Source organism: Apis dorsata, unplaced genomic scaffold (genome assembly GCF_000469605.1).
Source record: "Apis dorsata unplaced genomic scaffold, Apis dorsata 1.3 scaffold_82, whole genome shotgun sequence".
In the NCBI taxonomy this organism is placed as follows: Eukaryota; Metazoa; Arthropoda; class Insecta; order Hymenoptera; family Apidae; genus Apis; species Apis dorsata.
The window spans coordinates 529,353-537,576 of NW_006263380.1; the positions used below are offsets into that span (position 1 = coordinate 529,353).

General features: G+C 38.2%; 1 protein-coding gene and 1 long non-coding RNA gene across 2 annotated transcripts in view; one reads left to right on the forward strand and one right to left on the reverse strand.

The window, feature by feature from the left end:
- Positions 1 to 3,157, reverse strand: part of LOC116184986 — a 19,567-nt gene extending 16,410 nt beyond the window's left edge. Inside the window, exon 1 of the long non-coding RNA XR_004149674.1 lies at positions 2,698 to 3,157. This is a non-coding gene — a long non-coding RNA (uncharacterized LOC116184986). The remainder of the gene's footprint in view (positions 1 to 2,697) is intronic.
- LOC102673014 overlaps positions 1 to 8,224 on the forward strand; it is a 49,514-nt gene that overhangs the window by 36,972 nt on the left and 4,318 nt on the right. The gene's annotated exons all lie outside the window — the stretch shown is intronic.

An 8,224-nucleotide genomic window follows, 5' to 3' on the forward strand; every position in this document is an offset into this window, starting at 1 on the left:
CGCCTCTTAAGTCCTCGCTGCCACCTGACTTAAATTAATCGGGCGCCTCATTATCATTGCAAATTACGCGAAACCTCGACCGATCTTGATTATCCTACTTTGCCTATCTAAAAGTCATCTTCGTCCGCTCGTGTCATCAAAGCAATATCAAAATATTAAAATATTCATCGATTAGCGATCAACGTTCTTTAATTAATATAATAATAAAATTATAATTCGTGAAAATAAGTAAAGTCGAAACAACTTTTTAACGCGGTCTTTGAAAAAATTTCATTTGAAAATTGGTGGAGGAGGTATTAATAAAAAGCGCATCATTTTCGAATGTTTCTAGAAGACGAAACACAATCCCCGGAAGCAGATGCATTCGATTGTCCGTGAATAATAATTAGAACAGTGAATGTATGAATTTATGCTCGTTCGGTGGAACTAACGACAAGTTTATCACGAAAAACAGTCGATATTAGTTGAACGGGAGGAATGGCTTGAACGGTGTCGGATTTACAGTTACTTTTTATACGTATTTTTTAAGAAAGAAGACGGGTTTCGATATGCTCGAGTCCCTTTCTCGAAACTCGTAAAAATTCCTTCTTGATTCAACTCCCGATTAAACGACGATCGTTAAATCTTTTCTCTTCTCAGGGAAAAGATACGTTTGTTGATCCCGTCGTACTTTCATTATACGGCAAGTTTTCTCTTCTTTGGTTTTTTAATTTCTATTAATAAATTAATAGAATGCTAATGAAAATTTAACATCTGCGCGTAATGAATTAAACATTACTTTCTTTGCTCGTCGCGCGAAAAAAGAATTCCCTTATCTACGCGATATTATTATTTATCATCTTTGCTGTTAAATACACCCTTTCTACTATCGTATTTCATTTACCGCGAAGATTAAATTAACCATACGCGGATTAGACGCGGAGACCATCCATCTGTCATTTCTCGTCCGTGTGTAAATCGTTGAACAAAGAAAAGAAGAAAAAGGCATCCTCGGTTTCCTGTGATATGTCGGTTTTTTGCTGCATTACTCGGTACAAAGGAACGGGTTCCATCCCGTATTTCTAAGACAACGCTGAAATTACAGCTGGATCAAGCCCCTCCTCGCGTTCAACGTACGGCTAAATAATAGTGTGGTCTCCGTTAGGCGCCAGCGTGATTAAAGATCGGACGTAAACGCTAAAATTTGTCCGTGAATGTCGGTGGCTTGTATCTTGGTGCAAGATCGACGATGTTTGTCTCGGATCGCTCGAAGCGTGTACGCTAGTATTTCATTCATAACGCGTGTAATCACAGCCGCTGGACACGCGTCTGTAATTGAGTTTATCTCGGGGCTTCTATACGTTCTCGATTGGAATCAAAAAGCAAATACATCGGAAATTTTCCCGCTTCGAAGATGAAATTTCGAACGGTTCCTTTCACTAAAAAGTTCGTCTAAAAAATTGCTCAAACTCGATGTTTCGATTCGTGAAATAAAAGAGAGAGAAAAGTGGATATATTTCATATCTGTACTGTTACGATTTCTGTGCTTTTCGTTATCTAGATCCGCATCAAATTCCACGAGATCGAATCATCTCGGCAACTCGAATCGATCTATCAACGCACCGACTCTTCGTTCGTTCTATTTTTCCTCGATAGACTTTGATCTCGTCGTTATTTCTATCCTAGACCACCCAGAACGCGCAACTTTCGATCGTGAAACGAGATTACGAATGATCCAAACGATGCATCAAGATGTACAACGGTCAAGGTTTCAAAATGTCGAGCAAAAAAAAGGGTAGGCTGGCGAAAACGCCAGGAACCGTTCAATACTCTCCAACTCTAATTCTTGTTCGATCGACGTGCTCTTATTAAGCGCAATTTCGCGGCGCACAATTTGCGGCCAACGGATATTCGAAGCGCGGCAAGAAGGTTGGTCGGTGCACAGATGAGAATCATTCTAATCACACGACCCGACCAATGTAAAAGGGGAGAGAGGCAAGAATGCCTGCATCGTCCAGAAGCGATACACGCGTTCCATTCTGTGGCTATTCTAAAATCGAATCACCGTGCGATTATTTCATACCAAACAATCTATCTCGCATCGCATGAGGGACGATGTGGACAATTCCGTTGCAAGAATTTCATTATAGAATCCACCAGTGATGTCACCAATGATGAGATCAAGTGTGTCTTCAAACCAACGGATTCCAATCATCTCTCTTTCTCTCTCTCTCTCTCAAAAGTCTATGAAACGAATCTTCGTTATAAATAAATATGACGTGAACTCGATCCTATTAACGTCACGGTTTTCATCACCGTTGTCCCGAAACCGATTTATCGACACGCGCGATCGCGGACGTTACACGTTCATCCTTCGACCATATGGAAGACGCGAACGTGTCCCACATACGGCGGATGACTTATAATATGGACAACCTTCTTACCGCAGAGGCGAGCAGATAACCCGTAAGTAGCGGCCACGGATAAACGAATGCCGATATTACGGATAACTGTACAGCGGCTGGATCGGCGTGCTCGATGCGCAAATCGATCCCGATGAGGCGCATCCTCGATTCCCAAGATCGAACCTCTGCGTGTTATTCGTCGTGATCTTATTATTAGGCCGTTTAACAGACGTTTTTCACAACGATCCACGGTTGCCCGGCGACGACCCGGCTGACGGAATCGATTTATTTTCAAACCGATCGTAATAATTACCTGTCGAGATCGATTACGCCGATCGGCCGGCTATCTTTTTCTTCCATGCCGTTCGTGGATGAACGTGGATGCGTGTTTTATCTGGAGCGAAAAAACGCGTGGTGTTAGGAATAATCTTGGCTGATGACTTTTTTTTTTTTCTTTTTTTTTTTTACGTTTGTAATATCGCTTTGAGATTGGCAGAAAAAGAATTTCTGCGGTTTTTTGAAAAAAAGAAACTTTGGTAAATAAAGCCAACGAGATATCTGAAACGAACAGTTGGACTTTGGATTTGGATTAACGAGCGATTTTGTTTCTCGAAATGTAAAAAGAATCGATGGGAATTGCGATTAATCGTAAGAAATCGATGAAAAAATATTAAGCAGCTTTCTTTCCTTTCTCTATTATTATCTGAATGAATTTTCAGCGAATCTTTCATTTTTATCACGTGTAGTTTGTATCATGAACAGATACTGTCAATGAAGACCAATTACGTGTTATTGCATCGAACACGTATATATATACGTATGCTCAAGGAAAGCGAAAACAAAAGAAAAGAATTGTCGAAGCATGGCAAGTTATTATCATCCGTTAACTGGATTTAATTAAATATAATTATATTGCTCTAATTAAGTATAAGCTTTATTTGAAATTAATTGTTCGAGATAACCAATGCACCCTAGAACGATATTACTTTTTCTTCTCGAACAATGATATCGATTGTTTCTGGAAAGAATCCCGTAAAGAGTCGCGTGTCTCCGTCTCTTGTCATGCGAATCAGGCTTCGTTTTCATTGATATTCCGTGTCGTAAGTCCGTTTCGTCAATCATCGCCCCCTTTAAAGAGATTCTTCCTTTTGGTCAAAAGTGGCCGAAAGAATTACCTGGTCCATTCACAAAACTTGATCTCTTTGTATGCGCGAAACGAATTTTCTGCGCCAAAGTGAAAGATGTCACGCATCGAATTTTGTATGTTGCATCCCGATGAAAGGAGGTCGACGAGATGTTAACCTCGATCTTCGAAACGAAGTGCCGTTCTTTTTGCGCTTCGTATTCATCTTCATATTCGTTTGTTTAACAATATTCATCGATAGTTGAACTTCTTAATCGCAAGTAAATTATCCGATTCCCAAGTTATCTATTAAAAAATAAAGATAACACTTTGGATACTTGAATTATTATTCGAGAGATTATACGGAGCTAAGCTTTGCATTTTACACGATAATCCTTAATGGAGGGTGTGTTGCATTAACGTTTCAAATTATAGTTCGTTTAGAAGCATATGATTGCCTTTTATAGATAAAAGGAAAAAAGGGTCGGTGAAATTCATAAAGTGTGTTTCTTATAAAAGAGTCAAAGCACATGTTTTATTCTTTTTCCACGTGGAGGAATATCAACCGCGTCGAAGAAGCCTCGACCGGCCACCGAACCCACGATACTTCACGATGCTTCCGCTTCGCGTAACAGAAAACACGTAACTGCTTCCTACTTGATAGAAAACGAGGAAGTCGTCTTTTTTTCACGCGATATCAGATCCCGTTTGTTCTTATTTCGCGAATAAATAATCATTCCTAATGTTTAACCCAAATTTCATTGAGAAAATCGTTACAATAACTTTCTTGTTGAATAAAAAAATTGTTATATCGAGCTGTAAAAGTTATATTTAAAATCGTGAGTTCGATTTAATAGTTCAAGTGCATTTACATAAAAGTAGTTAGCATTTAGTCATCGAGAAAAAGGTATCTTTGAAATGTACTTGTACGAGTCGATTAGACATTTTATATTCTATCCACTTCTTTATTTACGATGTTGCATCGTGCATGTTAATAAACGATAATCTATTACGACAGAGACGTGACGCCTTCATCGTCGATGAATATCGTGGCCATCGTAGAATATATTTTTAATTTAATTTATACGTGAATTGATGCATCGTTACGAAAAATTTTCGTAAAGTAATGAACATAATATGGTTTCATCGTAGTATAGTTTCTCTAAATTAGTCGTGGTTACGTAAGTCGTTATCTTTCATCGGTTATTGTTTCTAGAATAACAATAAGAAAGAGATTTTTAACTTCCTAAGTGAAATAATTTCCTGGATTTGTTAGCAAATCTGTTGGACGTAATAAAAAAAAAAAAAAGAAAAAGAAAAACCACGCGTGGAAAAGAAACTAAAAGGGAATGAATTGCGTAATATTCTTCGGACAGAGGTCCAAAAATATCGCGTGAAAGAGAAACGTCGGGCGACAAAGGTACACAAGGCTTTCGTTTTCTTCTGCTTGGCGTCGTCCATCGTCTTAAATTTTAGGGTGTGCCCACACACCAGGCAATAAGGAACATTTGATATTCATGCTGCGTCTGCCGAAGGCATTCTTACGTGTACATCGTACTCTGCATAATGCGGGGTGTAATATAATGCATCCATTGCTGGACGAAGGTTCGCATGACATCTCCAAGAAAGCGTGTTTTCGATAACAAAGTCGTTCTCTTTAAAACGAATACCTTTTCATACCTCTATTCGTATATTCCTTCGCGTTGCACGCAACTTCGTTGATCGTCTATACGAATATATTATCGAATATATATATCTAAAAATCCACGAGAATATCTTTCATCGTATTCTACATCTAAATCGAAGAAACGATCTCGAAAGGATGAGCATTTTATCAATTACGATGGCACAAAATATCGAGGAATTTACAAGCAACGTTTGGAACGCTTTCATTTCCTACTTTGCAATATCGTTTATGTTTGACACTTACGCACGACTGAAATTAGATAACTTAAAACTCGCCAATTCTCCTTTCGACTTTTTTGAGATACTACTCGAAATGATACCAGCATTCGGAGACATCATATTTAATTTATTCACGACGATGACATTGATTACTTTGTACTTCGTATCCTCGTATTTTTTTTTTTCAGGTATTAAGTATTTTGCATACAAGTTTCGGATATAAAGCGTATTTAGGATAAAAGTTGCGGTAAGAAGAAAGTAAGGATACGTAACTGAGGACCTAAAGGGTCATAAGAGCGATGCATAGGGTGGTCTGCGGTCACGTCCACTCCTTACCATATCCTTTACCGTCACTCTCGTTCACGCACGAGCTTTCATTTTCTCCAGTATCCAAATGGGGGCCCTCGCGTATTTTTAAGGCGAGGCCAACAAAGGCGATCCACGGTGTTCGCGCCGTAGAATCGTAATGCCTCGGTGTATTTCGCGCACGTACATTTATACACACGTGCGTATCACGATATAGCCGGCAGTAGTATATGCATAATACGACGGGTAACATAATGCGTCTATTGTTGGACGAGAAAACTCTCTCTTTCTCTCTCTCTGTTGTTTACCCACCGGTAAATAGGCGACGAGCACATACATAAACGGGTACATAGAAAACGTTTTAATACTCATTTGCATGCATTCAACTAGCGTACACGGCGCTTATATACGGTGTTTATAGAATCACCGTCTAGACGAGGGACGTCTCCTCTTGAATAGCCCGGTTCCTTTTAGAATCCCGTAGGTGCGAGCCACGAAATGATTTACAACTGTTTGCCGTAAGCCACCTCGGTAAAAATTTGGAACACGGGATTACGTTTTGGATTTGGAATTCCTTCGAGAATAATCATCTTTCGTATATGTTCGATGAAACAGCACACGCGCTTTTATTCTCTAGGTGAACGCGATGCACGATGAAATTTTCAGATTCCAGATTGCTTTTTAGTCAAAAAATTGCTTTTTACTCGGTGCAACATTGTACAATTGATATAATAAAGTTACACTTTGAACCAGAAATTTCTGGTAACTAATTTTGAACCAAGATACGTAATCGCGACAAAATAATTAACATTCACGTGCGTGTAATCTTGTTACTAGTTAAAAAAATACGAAGGCCAATGTTATATTGAAGAAATATCATCTTTATCTCTTTATTTTGTCGTATTTTGTCGTATTTTGTCGTATTTTGTTCAATGCACGGATAACGGAATGCACGATAATCCAACATTACGTACAATTAAGTAGTTGTTTTGCATTTAATATTATCTTGGCCTTGAGCGTGTATAGATTAACGCTAATTAAGTAATTTTCAATAGTTTCATAATTTTTTTAATTTATATTTGGTAAAATATTAAATAATGAATTTTACTTTGTCATTGCAAATGTAATACGATTACGTAACGGTCTAACCGTATAGAAGAAAGTGATAAAAGTTCTCTCTGGCAAGAAATTCTCACGGGATCCCGGACAGACTGCTGCAAAATGTAGCAAGTTGATGGACTGGCTGATGCACTACTGCTACATGTGTCTCTACTGTATAATTAAGGAAACTAACGTGACACGATCAGAGAAATAGAGATCTTGTTCATTACGGAGAATCTATTCGTGGAAGACGTAATACGATTCGTAGCTTCGAAATAAACTCTCTTCGAAGATCCGTCACTCTTTGACAGTCGTAATATCTATTTCCTCGTCCTTGCACCTGTCTACCTTAAGGCCATCGCACGTATATACGCATCTGCTCGACGTGGTTGTGTATGTGAAGAGGCATCGCGTTCCTGTTCTTGATCGAACGATCGATGAATCCGATATGTCGTAAAGTGATATCTTAACGAGAATTCTAGATGAACGATAATCGAGCATAAAGTACCAATAATGGACACCGGTCGATACCCGAAGCTGCGAAAATTGATCATCGACGATCTTATATATGCGCGGAACGACGAAAATTTGTTGAAAAACGACATCGAGGGGACAAATTTGACGAGACAATTTGGCGGCATTCAATGCACTTTGTATAATGTATTTGGAAATTTATATTTAATAATAATGTTGGAATAACTTGAAAAGCGTGTAATTTAATTGAAGTATATTTTCTCGTCCGCCTCCTCGTATTTATTACATTAATAGTTATCAAGTTCTTGCCCCGTCACTCTCATAATGGTTCCGTTGACAACCTCGAGGGAACTCGCTTTAACAGCGCGCTTATAAAACCGGATTGCTTTTTCTTTTAATCGCAAGGTCCCATAATTATGTAATTATATTTTTTTCCATCGCGTCTACACAGTTCAATGTCTGTTACAGTACTTTTCGCGATATACTTTCGTTATGCGTTAAAGTATCAAATAGCAGGATTGATTGGTGCAATGACACTCAGAATCGTGTATAGCGTTTCATCATTTAAACAACTACATTAACATCTAATTTAATTATTTTCATTGTTTATGAATCTATTTTCTTCTTAATAAAGTTCATGTAACTTTGTTAAAGATCGAAGAAATACTTTCGGAATGATACATGAATTGGGATTAAAAGATTGCAAGATATTAGAAATACGAATGACAGGATATCTGCGAGCTATATATATCATGTATGATTGTATATATGGTAGATAACGAATATATATCCGAGGCAAAAATGTTCGTACCGTTACTGATACTTCCGGCCGAGCGCACGGAGATACATTCGCAATTAAATTATGCATCATAGATACAAATTTTTCTGCACATTCGGTTAAATATCTTATTTTATCGAAAAAAAAAAAAAA